The sequence below is a fragment of the Oreochromis niloticus genome, linkage group LG3 (assembly GCF_001858045.2).
Source record: "Oreochromis niloticus isolate F11D_XX linkage group LG3, O_niloticus_UMD_NMBU, whole genome shotgun sequence".
NCBI classification, from domain to species: Eukaryota; Metazoa; Chordata; class Actinopteri; order Cichliformes; family Cichlidae; genus Oreochromis; species Oreochromis niloticus.
Window position 1 is genome coordinate 36,079,339 of NC_031967.2, and position 13,761 is coordinate 36,093,099.

At 37.9% G+C, this 13,761-nt stretch overlaps 1 protein-coding gene and 1 long non-coding RNA gene across 2 annotated transcripts in view; one reads left to right on the forward strand and one right to left on the reverse strand.

Annotated features, from left to right (window-relative positions):
* LOC109198941 (polymeric immunoglobulin receptor) overlaps positions 1–13,761 on the reverse strand; it is a 204,059-nt gene that overhangs the window by 14,401 nt on the left and 175,897 nt on the right. The window lies entirely within an intron of this gene.
* Positions 683–13,761, forward strand: part of LOC109198969 (uncharacterized) — a 140,314-nt gene continuing 127,235 nt past the window's right edge. Inside the window, exons 1-2 of the long non-coding RNA XR_002059483.2 lie at positions 683–759; positions 1,133–1,188. This is a non-coding gene — a long non-coding RNA (uncharacterized LOC109198969). The remainder of the gene's footprint in view (positions 760–1,132; positions 1,189–13,761) is intronic.

Sequence of the window (13,761 nt, forward strand, 5' to 3'; positions counted from 1 at the left end):
ATTAAACTAGTTTGTCTGCTCCTCTCTCTCCTACTCTGTCTCATCCAACATCACCTCCTTAGACATATTAAGCATATTATATCCGTTGGAGAGGTTCAAGTCTCCTTAATGTGTTTTTATTTTGCTCACATGACACATCTTTGGTTCTTTAAAGGTGCATACCAACACCAGAATAGCAGATTCAGTCAGATTAGGAGTTAGAAGTAAAAGGAGGATGTGATTTTTCTCTGAAACTGACATCATTGATGGGTTTAAAAGCGAGGAAATGTGAGAAATAACTGACAGTGATTCAGACTCCAAATATCCTGACAGCTGCACCTGATTCACACCTGTTTGCTTTAACGTCTTTGATCAAGTTCAGCAATCAGGACCTCACATAATGTTCCTGTGCTCACTGAGCAGTGAAGATTTAAGGAAAAACCTCATAAAATAACTTAGTGCTGTGGTTACGAACATTTTAACCCCTGTTAGGCCCTAAAAAAAATGCACCCTTTAAAGGCCCTAAGGCCACAAAATGGTTCCAGGGCTTCTATTTGTCCTCCAGTTAAAGAAAACAGAAAACAGGTGAAGGAGAAGTGAAAACAAAATAGGGATGTTGGAGTTTGTCTGATCACCTGATCACTGACAGGAACATGTGAACCTTAAAGCCCAGAGTTGTGTTTCGGTCAGTGAGAAGAGTGAGTCATCATGGACAACAATGATCAATGGAGTCTTTGAGGCAAAGAGAAAACATCTATCTGAAACAAGGAGACATTAGGAGTAAGTATTTGATTGTTTATAATATGTTACTGTATTTCTTTTTTATTTGAATCTTTTTCTTTGTGGATTCAAAGGCAGCAGCTGTATAAATAAAATAAATGAGCGTTTGTACCCAGTCTGTTACTGGATGCAAAGCATGAAGCTAATGTGTTTGTACAGTGAGATTGAAAAACTGAGAGAGATGAGCAGGAAACACTATTTCAGTCTGTTTGTTTGTCTGTTTGATCAGATTTCAGAACAGTCGATCGGTGTGGGAGGTTTTCCCTTTATGAAAAGCTAAAGTTTTATTGTTAAGTATAACTACGAAGTAAAGTAGGTTCATTGACAAAATGTTTTTTTTTTTGTTATACTTCACCTCTGTCTCCTCTCACAGGGAGAAGATGATCTGCAGGATCCTGCTGCTCGTCATCCTCACCTCATGTGTCTCTGGTTAGTTTACAGCTTCACTTTATGAACTCCAAATAAAGTCTCACCCATGATTTGTATTTTCTGTTTTCTAGCAAACACTCATTAAAACAACAACCTCCGGGCATGTTAGCACACTCATCGCCGACTGTTTGGGGAGGAGGTCACACATTGAAACAGATCAACATGCAGAGGTGCAAGGCAGCTCAGGCAGAGAAATTTTGCTTTTAGACTTTGAATAGTTTTCTTATTAGTCACAATCAGATAGTTATTTGTGGTGAATGAAATAGGGCTACAGTTTCAAGCAGTTTTAAGCACCACATCCAAAATCCAAACACTTTTCAAACCTTGAAAAGACAATATTAAAATTCAAACATTTTCAAGGATTTCAAGCACCCGTACAAACCCAGAGTGAGAATAACATGCATACTAATCTGTTTATTCATATTCTGTTTCCTGAAGCTCTGTACCATTTTCACTAACTGCTCATCAGCTCCCTCTGACCCATGTGCTGTTAGATGTAACGAGTTTTTCCACGTAATCAGATATGTGTAGGCGTGTGTGTCATTGTGCAAGCCCCACCAGTCATTTTTAAAAACAGGAAAATCAGCGGTCTGTTGGAGTGGGTAATTTTACTATCTGTAACATGCTTTTCACTTGTGTTATGATCAAGTCATCTTTTCCTGACATGATGGCAATCAGTTTACATATCAAATCTTAACCCAACAAGTAGACAGGACAAGATTACAGCAGAAATGCATGTTTAAAAGATCATTGCCTTCATATTGTAACTGTGTGTTGTCCAATCATTAGAAAACATCTTACAATTTTAATTTACCACTAAGTTACCACTAACCACTAAGTTTATTGACTGATCACTGGTTGGTAGCACCAGTGTCTTCTATAAAGTGAACCTGTTGTCCTGCAACCTGGATAGTTAACTCTAACAGGTCTCCATCAGCAGTGGATGAACTCAGCATTTGTTAATAATTGTATCTGTTATTTATCTGTTAAGTATTTCATTTTTTTAACAGTGATGGAAAATATGCCCTGAGTTCAAGCTGGCCCTCATTGCATGTTCGTTAGTAGTGGGTTAATGCATTCTGTTTGTATGTCTTATTTTCTTCTTAATCGTTATATATTTATTATTATTGAATATATATTTTCTCTGTGTATATATTTTTTTATTGTTTTCCCAATTTCCTCCTCTCGACAGCCTTCACCAGGAGCCATCCCACTCGTCCCCTGAATTAATCAGCACCTTAATCAGCATATTTGTACAAATATCACACAATTTTGGAGGGCCTGGGGTCGACTGGCATGGATCCACCAGAGACGTTTTTATTAGCAGCTGCACAGTTCTGCAGAGGCAGCTGTTAGATGCTTCCTAAACACCCCATTGCAATGTTTTACCCCTGGAATGTCAGTTGTAGCTGCTGTCATAGGCAACTCTCGCATTTAAGTTCATTTTATTGGATTTGATGTTGAAACAATTAGTAGTTTAAATATTAAGAAATAATAAATAAATAGTAATTCATGTTTGTTGATTAGATTTATATGTTTAAATGTGTTATTTGTGCTAACTGTGCAATTAGATAGGAACCTTTTCTATAGTTCCGTCTGTTGTTGCTAAGAGGGTATTTTTTGGCTGTCACACTCAGCAAGCTAATTAAGAGACGAGCCACGAGGTTTGCACGTCTACAGTAAGATGAATAAAAGAGTGCCTTTTTTGGTCTACCCCACGATGTAAGGATTAAAGTTTTATTCCCTTTGAGTGAGGCCAATGAGGTAAATGTTTTCTTTTGTTTATTATCGTTGTATGTAAATACGCTAGTATTGCGTGATATTCTAGTGCAATTACCGCAGTGTGAAGTGTAATGTGTAATGTGTATTTTATTGATCCTGTTGTTAGAATGTTTCGTCATATATAATGCTTAAGGACTTTATTAAGAATATTCATTTAAGTTTGTATTTCTTTTTAGTTCTGACGGCATTGTATCGGCTGTGGTTGGACATCATTACATGTTAAGGCATGTCGAAGAATCCTCCTGTCCGAAATAAATGTCAGTTTAAAAGCAAAGAACAAGTCGAGCTTTATTAAGACTCGAGGGGAGTAACATCAGTTTCTTCACATGTTTGTACTGTTGCACTCATTTTAGCCATAGACACAATCATTTTATTCAGCTTTTGAAATAAAAACATGTGGAATGCTGCCCTGCATTCGATAAAAACAGTTTTGATGAGTGAGAATAACATGCATACATATATTTTGTCAAATACACAGTTTTTTCATATTCCGTTTCCTGTACATCTGTACCTTTTTTTTTTCTTGAACTGCTCATCAGCTCCCTCTGACCAATGTAGCAATTTTTTTTTCATGTAATCAGATATGTGTGTGTGTCATTGTGCAAGCCTCATCAGGTAATCAGAAACGGGAAACTCAGCAGTCTGTTAGAGTTGTTCATTTAACCATCTGTAAAATTCTGTTCACTTGTGTTATAATTAAGTCATCATTTCCTGATATGATGGCAATTAGCCCTTTAAGGCCGACTGGAGCGGGAACGCTCCGCTTTGTGTAACTATTTTTAAAGCCTGGTAGAACTTCAACCACATAAGTTAGTGCAATCATTTTTATTTTTTTTTGCAAATGAAACTGGAGGCTGTGGCGTGTCCAGCGGGGTGGCCTGGGGGCCACCCCCCCAACCAGACTGGCCACCCCAGGTGCCACCCCGAAGCTAAAACAATAAAATCCAATGAAATATCAAATGTACGATTATGTTTTCACAGTGAAGCTCAGATATCCGAGTGTAAGTGAATGCAGCATCGGCTTCTGCGCTATGAGCATCATGTTAGCAAAGGTAGGAGAGCCAAGCACGAAAGACGGCACCACAGAAAACAGTTTTTCGGCGAAAGATTAACAGTTTAACATAGCTGGACTGGCCATCGAGCATGGCGGAGCTTCCACGGCGGCTAGCAGGTGGATGAGAGAAAGGGGAGGCAGGAGGAGGAGAGACCCGAGGCAGCCGCCGGTCCGATTGTCAGGTGAACTGAACTTCAGGTAAGAAGTTATGACCTGCAGTCTATCTGGGTCAGATATAAACCAAGTTTAGGTGGAGTTTATTTTCGTTGTGCTGACTTTTTACAGTCAGTTACAATAACTCTTACTGCGTACTAGCTAGCATGATGGAGTTTCTATACAGCTGGGCGGATGCTGTGATGTTACTGATGGTGAACTTTATTTTATTCATAAGGTTAGTTAGTAGAGTTGCCAACGGCTCCTTAAAAATGGAATGGTCCCTCATTCTGAGAAAATATTACAGGTTTTGTATTGAGCTGAGAAGAGACGCAGTTTGTCCCGGACTTTAACTATAATGAAAAAAAGACACAAAGCTGGAGTTATTCTGTGTCTTTGCTGCACAGCTGCCTCTTCTCCTCTCATTCTCCCCCCTCCCTCTCCTGTTGCTACTTCAATCACGAAACTGATCAATGATCAGCTGATCGGCTTTTCTTTTTTGTTTGTTTATCGCCCACTTTGCGCCAGAAAGAGGAAACCAGTGGATGTCGCGCTAAACAACAGCAGCACGTTTAAGCTTGATCAGCTGTTGTTAGAATTTATTTAATATTAATTTCTAGTATCAGCTGATGTTTGCTGGAGCCACAGCTGTAAAGCTGCTGGTCATGATATCGGTTTGGATATGTGGTGAGAGGGAAACATGCAGATGAAACCAGGAGATGTCCTTACTGAATCATCAGAGCTGAACAGGTGATGTAGAAACAGGTTTACCTTTTAGGTGACATGGATGAGTTGAAGGGAAGGTATGAGCTGTTTCTGAGAGACCAATAACACCAGGATCCTTTTCTAAGTAGCTGACAGTTGGTAACTGTGCAGGGGCGGGTCTAGCAAAGTTATGCCAGGGGGCCAGGTAGGGCATTAACAGGGAAAGGGGGGCACAAAGAAATACTTTTCTTACTTATTCTCATTTAAAATATCTAGCTTTTTTGGCAATTGTATGTTAAAAATGTTTGTATTTTAATATTCAAAAATGTTTTTGCCCAAAACATGTGCCCTATATGTCAGTAAAAATACTACGCAAATATTGTTGTCCTTGAATGCTGCGTAAACACTGACAAAGCACTGATTGTATCTCTTGTATTTCATCAACGCAGTATCTAAAAACTTTGCACCGTAGTGGTTAAAACCTCATTCTAATAAGAGTCAAAAGCAAATTCAGTTATTAGGTTTACAGGGTTATTGAATGATGGTTAACTGTTGGTAGATTTTTTTTTTTTTTAACATTATCTGCCAATTACATCTGCCACCCTTCTCCAAATCTGTGCCCCTACCTGGCCCCCCCCAACAAAAATTTTCTAGACACGCCACTGACTGGAGGGCTTGAATGTATAAGATGTAAGTACAACTTGTCCTAGGTCACGTTTCCTTCCACACATGGCTTTGCAAAAATTGCGTAAAAAGCATTTGCAGCAACAAAAACATATTCCAGAAACACGCTCTGCCGATCCGATCAGCTGTTTATAACACTTCCTCCGTGGGAATAAACGTCAGCGCAAACTATCCATGTCCGCCATTGCCTTCCAAAACAAGAAGTGATGTCATTTGTCATGGGAAACCGTTTTTTCCCTGCAGGGCCTTTTGTTGTAATCAGATAGCCTATACTGTTTGTAAAAGTCATATTTGAGTTTATGCCTTTCTGTATAGTTTCTGGGAAGCTTAGAACTCAAATGCACTGTTGGAAATAGTTTATTTTGATACACATGCTGTTTGTGTTTTGTTTTTCTTTTTGCAAATTTGCGTTATAATATTTATTTTTATTTTTCCTGCAGTGTATATAAAAATTGGTGTATCTCAACGAAGACACTCAAATATGGGCAAAAATCTGTGCCATCAGAAACTGAATTTGAATAAGTTAAATTCGAATTGGAATTGCTCTGATTGAATCTGAATTGTAACTTGAATAAATGCTTTTGAAAACTGAATATGAATTAGCCTAATTTGAAATTCAATTTATTGGTTTGAAAATGATCATCACTAAATTGAAATAGAATTTTATATTTTGAAAATGAATTCATTTGCTTTGAAACCGTATTTTATCCTTTAAAAATTTAGCTCTCGTATAATTTCAAACTCACTTCTCACCATTCAGTTTCAGTTCTACAATTCAGTTTTTTGGGACTTACATTCGGTTCCGGTTCAAGCGCAGATTAATAGAACTACGTTTTACTAGCGGACTGAAAGTGTTACTGACGGGAATCTACAGTGTCTTGAGCTGAATTAAGACTTCAGAAGTCATTCGTCATGTCGAATGACCAGCGGATAAACTCTCAGGTTGGTAATAAATGTATTACATGTATAAGAACAAGCGTCATGTTAACAATTGATAGCCGTACAGTAACTTTTATGCTTATTGTAGCTGTTAGCTAAAAACACTAATTTAGCATAGTTTGCCCTGAATTCAGCTTTCACAAACAAATATGATCGACTGTTTCTAGTAGAAATCCAAAGTTGTTATCTTGTACCCTCTCAGAGCCCTGTATGCTTGCAGAGACCCCTACAGTAGGGAAACATGCAAAACGCTGTCCAAACCTTTGTATTTTAGCTTTATTTATGTCTTACACAGCATCCCAACTCTTTAGCTAACTTAATAACTTTAGCTAAAGTGAATAGTTAGTCTAATTCATTAGTGCAGCATTACTACTCGATTACTCTTGAACCGGAACCGGATGTAAGTCCCAAAAAACTGAATTGTAGAACTGAAACTGAATGGTGAGAAGTGAGTTTGAAATTATTCGAGAGCTAAATTTTTAAAGGATAAAATACGGTTTCAAAGCAAATGAATTCATTTTCAAAATATAAAATTCTATTTCAATTTAGTGATGATCATTTTCAAACCAATAAATTGAATTTCAAATTAGGCTAATTCATATTCAGTTTTTAAAAGCATTTATTCAAGTTACAATTCAGATTCAATCCGAGCAATTCAAATTCAAATTTAACTCATTCAAATTCAGTTTCTGATGGCACAGATTTCTGCCCATACTCAAAAGAAATTTCCTGTGTTTGGAAACTATTTTGTGCAACTTTTTGCATGTACAGTTTTGAGGGATATGCCTCCAAAATTTCTTTAACTAGAAATATGTTGTGTTGTTTTCTTTTTGTGTTTTTTTAATTGAGTTTATTGCACTTTTTTTTTTTTAATTATTTGTGTAGTTACTATGGACTTGATGCACACATATTATTAAAATTTGGGATATAATGGTTGCATTTATGTAGCAACTTGAAATGCTCCCAAAAATGGCTCTACAGCATGTTAAAAAATTTTTAAAAAAAGATAAAGATAAGCTCTGGTGGAATTGGCTCTATGGTGCGCCTTAAAGGGTTAGTTTACATGTCAAATCTTAACATGACATGATGACAACAGAAATGCAAGTTTAAAAGATCATATGAACATGTAAGGACATCACCCACCCCCCAGCCCCCTGTCACGTTTGCTCGGTCATGTTCTTGTTAACTAAACGGAATATTTTAGGGATCCAAATGTTTAGAGAAAAAGAGCTTTATTGTTCTTTCCTGTCGTTTGTCAGTAATGTTCTTTGCTACACCCATTTAGTTAAATTCACAGAAACATGGCCTTCAGTAAGTAGAGCTCTCATTTTGTTTGCTTGCTTGGTTGGTTTTAATTTTTATTTCTACTGTTATTTCCATATTAGTAAAAAGCTTCTTTTTTTTTTTCTCCACCAAACATGTGATTTGTAGGCCCTGTTCCATCTTCAGAGAACATTCCTCCAGCAACTTCACAATGATCTCTCTGTGTGTGTCTGTGTTTTTTAAGTTGCTGTTGTGGTGTTAATTTTTATTTTAAAACATTTTTTTAGCATAATCTCTGCAAGGTGAAACATTGAAAGGCCTGCGCAAAACTGAAATTTTTCAAGAGCTGAACCTTTTCCTAAATGGTAAGTCAAATAATCCAGTGTGATATTTGATACACTAACGCCTTGAACTAAAGTTGAGTTTGATTTACAGTAGTGATTTCCGACAATGACAAAGAAAATCTGTTGCACGGCAAACAGAGGAAGAGAAGACGCAGCAAGCAAAAAACTTTTAAATATATTTTTTATAACGGGCAGTTGATGACTGTGCAGGCAAGTACACCTGTCAGTGTGAGCCATCTTATTCCAGTTCCTGTCTTTGAAGCACATAGTTGCGGTGAAACATTTCCCACAGTGCCATCGTGTCTTAGACAGAATGATTCACCCGAGGCTCAAGAAATTACTGATGCAAAAATCATAGAAGTGTATGACACAGTATGAATTATTTTGCTACTGGTGAGCTTGTGTTTATTCAACAACAAAAAACAAACAGCAAAAAATCACATCACAAATTGTAACAAATCCAGGCTTAATGAGCAACTGCAGAGAAAAATTGAAGAAATTAAGACTATAGTTATTTACCTAAGAGATCAACCAATTATTTCAGAACTTCTATTACAACTGGTTCAATCAGTAGACTCTTCAATTCAATTCAATTCAATTTTATTTATATAGCGCCAAATCACAACAAAAGTCGCCTCAAGGCGCTTTATATTGTACAGTAGATAGCACAATAATAAATACAGAGAAAAACCCAACAATCATATGACCCCCTATGAGCAAGCACTTTGGCGACAGTGGGAAGGAAAAACTCCCTTTTAACAGGAAGAAACCTCCGGCAGAACCAGGCTCAGGGAGGGGCGGCCATCTGCTGCGACCGGTTGGGGTGAAAGAAGGAAAACAGGATGAAAGACATGCTGTGGAAGAGAGACAGAGATTAATAACAGATATGATTCGATGCAGAGAGGTCTATTAGCACATAGTGAGTGAGAAAGGTGACTGGAAGGGAAAAACTCAATGCATCATGGGAATCCCCGGCAGCCTACGTCTATTGCAGCATAACTAAGGGAGGATTCAGGGTCACCTGAACCAGCCCTAACTATATGCTTTAGCAAAAAGGAAAGTTTTAAGCCTAATCTTGAAAGTAGAGATAGTGTCTGTCTCCCGAATCCAAACTGGAAGTTGGTTCCACAGAAGAGGGGCCTGAAAACTGAAGGCTCTGCCTCCCATTCTACTTTTAAATACTCTAGGAACAACAAGTAGGCCTGCAGTGCAAGAGCGAAGTGCTCTAATAGGGTGATATGGTACTACAAGGTCATTAAGATAAGATGGGGCCTGATTATTTAAGACCTTGTATGTGAGGAGCAGGATTTTGAAATCAATTCTGGATTTAACAGGAAGCCAATGAAGGGAAGCCAAAACAGGAGAAATATGCTCTCTCTTTCTAGAAATATGCTCTCTCTTGTCGTGTTGGAGACAGACAGCAAATTTAATGATAGGTTTTGAATGCAAACCATAAATTTATAATTTAAAAAAGTCTTCAGAACCACCAAATAAAATACAGTGATGGGTCTGGTCAACCTGCTAATAACCTTTCAGAGAGAAGTCCACAGAATGGATATAGATATATTTAAGGCAAGAAGGAGCAAAACTGGCAGCAAGATTAGATGACCACTGCAGATGGTTTTCATCTACATATTTTTGGAGGCCTTACCCTGCAGCCCAGTGTAACTATGATGTTTCTTTTGCTGGTTGTATTAAAGCTGATGGAAATGGTCCGTATAGTTGTTTGAATATTGCTGCTACATATACTGTGTTGCTGCAAATTGTCATTCTGCTGCTGACACTGGTGCTGCTGCTGCTGGTGGTGGTGGTGCTGCTGGTTGTGGTGGTGCTGCCGCTGCTGCCAGTGCCGCTGGTTGTGGTGGTGGTGCTGCCGCTGCTGCCCACTCTGGTGCTGCTGCTGGTGCTGCTTACTTACTAGTTGAACTCATTTTTTTAAAGAAATTTTATTGTTGGTGTTTGAGATAAACATTTTGTGTTCTTGCTAAATGTTTTTACTAAAATGAAAATAAATATGAAATTTATGTTCTCATGTATTATCTTTTATTATCATTGTTACATAAATCAAAGTTGTTTTCAAAACATACAGAAATAGGTTTTATTTTGTTAACAAAATGACAAACCATATAGCATTATAACAAACAAGATCAGCACATATATATTAATTAGTCTCAACTTGATATTACTTTTTATGTATGATATAGAAAAAAAACACAATGTTGTGTGCAGAAGTTACGCTGAACTTGTCTCCCTGAATACGAAATGATGGTGTAGTTTTTTTAATGTTCTTTTTTTTTTGTGCAAACATGACAGTAGGTGATATGCTAACCTTTTTTAATAAACAAGCTTGCTGACATTATCTTAATGCGGTCATGAAAGAAAATTCATCTTTCAACCACACAAATTTTAGACCCCAGTCAACACCATTAAGCAAAAGTTTTTCTTGAAAAAACAAATCGCTATCAAATCACTACACTCGCTACTAAATCTAAAATTCTTGGCCTTGCTTAAACATTTGATTATAATTATATGGATATATGTACGATGATTGAGTTATAAGTTTGTCTCAGAGTTATATCAATCTGATACAAAAGCGTGATAATTTATGAAGCCATCATTTGTGTTGCGGAGTATAGCATGGTGGAAAAGGATGGAGAGAATCCCACACTAAACTTTTTGGTTGGCATTACTTTAGTTTTTTTTTTTTTTTGTATTAATTGCATGCTTTGGTGTTTCTTTGTGTTTGGTGTGAGGTGTGGGCCACACCCATGTGGGAGTGGAGATTCTACTCTAGTCCAGCTGCCAGCTATTTGGAGTTGAGTACAGGGAGCAGCTGATTGGGGAGGACTGGAACCCTTCTCTATAAAGGGGAGAGGAAACAGGAAGGGGGGTTGTTGGGGTTTTTTTTTTTTTTTTAGTAGGACACTGGTGCCGCAGGGAAGCCTCGGAGACTCCAGGATGAAGTGTGCACATTTTAAAGGAAAAGATTTTTAACCTGGCCTGGTTTTGCTTTTAAAATAATCTGAGGATGTTGGAGTGAGGACTCATTTTAATTGGGATTTGTGTGGATCTGCTGGGAGGAAAAACACTGGATTGGAGACTCTCTGTACCCATGAAAAGGAAACTGGACAAGTTGTAGGGAAGTTTCAGCTCGAAAGTGGAAGCCCCGGGATTTGATGTGGAGACCCAACCTCGATTGACGCCTGGCCTGAAAAGGCTAACAACCCTGACCATGGTGGCTTTGGGCCTTGGATTCCTGGCCAGAGTTGTCTTCAGCCAGTAGTTTGACTCTGAGCAAAAAAATAAATCTTGTGTACCCCATTGCAGTATGTCTGTGGTGGTTCTTTACTGGTCAATATTAGAGCTACTACTTGCTTGTATGGAGGCCGTTTTGGGCCTTACGTAACATTTGCATCACTAGTCAAATGCGTCCCATCTGCATTTGCAGTTCTGACACGTGTATACATGTAAAAGTCATTCAGATTCAAATAATCTTCACTGCTTGAAGAGATAAAAACTTCGTGGCCCGTGTCGTGGAATTTTCTGTGTATTAAAAAGAAGTCTCCAGCATGGTCAGAGCTGTGGTCAAGCTACTTATTACTGCATGGACACAGGACAGCCAACACACATCAAGCATAACAGTTCAGTCATGCCAGCTCTGCCCTTGGGACATCTCAGCTCGTCTTTTATACCCCCCCCCACGCAACTCTTTTAGTTTATATCATTATTTGTTACATTTCAAGAGTTCATTTCTATAAGTATATCTATGTCATAGATTTAGAAATGTGAAATATTTCCCATATTACCTGCTATTGATGTTTAAAAATGTGCAAAAAGAAATAAATGTTTAAATGAAAATGCAGTTCATTCTGTAAATGACTCCTGAAAAATAGATACCAGCAATTTGTCGCTGCTGTGTGTGTCTTTAAAAATGTATTACAGCACCAGCTTCATTGCACTCCCCTTATTATTACACCCACCAGTGCAATACTCAAACATATCAGTAGATGGCACAAGCTGCTCAGAGGGAACCTAAAAAATGTCAGAGAGAAGTCCTGCAGGATAAATCGTGATGTTGAGCTGAACACGAGCGTCAGTTTTCTGCTTCTCTGATTGGACGGTTGGAGTAATCTCATGTTTGTTCCTGATGCTTCACTTTTGTTCTTGTTTTTAATCCAGTCTGAACTTTGAACTACATGATGGCAACTCTGATAGCTGGAACATATGATGAGACATGATGGTCCAACTCGGGTTTCAAGATGCTGCTTGCAGGACACAAATAATCAGTGGAGACAGATTCTGAGTTCAATGAAAGAAATAAATGTCCTGATGCTTAAACTTAAAACAAATGAAAACCTAGCACCCTGACAGCTGGATAACACAGAAAACACTCGCATTACAGAGACGTTTATAAAGAGTAGCCATGACACACACAACTTCTATCTTAGGGGGAACTGAGAAACAGATTACAAAACTCCTCGAAACAACATTAACCCCAACACCCTGTGCATGATCAGACACCAAAGGCCTTCAGCTTTGTTATGAAGTCTTCATTAATTCTCCTGCAAATAAATTAGTTTCTCGAATTAAACTAGTTAGTCTGCTCCTCTCTCTCTCACTCTGTCTCATCCAGCATCACCTCCTTAAACATTTAAAGTTCACATGACACATCTGTGGTTCTTTAAAGGTGGAGAACAATGCCCAAAAAGCAGATTCAGTCAGATTAGGAGTTAGAAGTAAAAGGAGGAACTGAATTTTCTCTGAAAACAGACCACTGACTTCTCAGTGTGTGTGTGTCTGGAGAGCTCATAAAGAAAATGTGGCAAAAAATCAGACTTTTCAGTCTAATTCATCTTTATTATTTATTTATTTTTAATGGTGGAGAGAGTTAGTCAGCATAACTTTGCAAGGCTGTACAAAGAAGTACAGCAAAGGAAAATGAGATGTTTGAATGTCTCATCTGAAACGTTGTCCTTGTTTTACAGAAGTTTTATTGAATCTGTTATTTCTTCCTGTATTGCTGTTTGGTTTTGTAACATAACTCTGAAGAACAAGAATCAGTTAGGACTTTTGGTAAAAACTGCCAGAAGGGCATTGGTAAGATGGACTTTTGGTCATTTATAACAAACATGTGCTGTGGAAAGCTCATTCTATTGTTAATTGTTTTAATCATCCACTTCACAGTGAGTTTGATTTGTTGCCCTCTGGCCGTCATTTCAGAGTACCTTTGAAGAAGACCAAAAGTCTGTCCAAAAGTCACAGTTTGGTTTGATTTAAATGTCTTTGCTTACAGTCAAGGGCCACCAGTGAAGCATCAGACAGGAGATTTCTCCAACTGTGTTCAGCTTGACATCACGATTCATCCTGAAGGACTTCTGACCAGTTTTTATGTTGCACTGTAGCTTTAGCTGTTACACACGGAGGAGCTTTAATGTTTCTACTGTTCAGCTAAAACTGTGCTGTAGTGTAGTCATAGTTTATATCATTATTTGTTATATATTTATAGAAATGAACTCTAAGACTCCAGGTTTCCTTTATCCCCACCGCATCTCATCTCCTTAATGGCAAATAACGGTCTTATGGGTTTTTATTATTGTTTTGTTTACTTGTATTGTTGCCCTTGCTGCTAAAAGATTTTCCGCTTGTGGG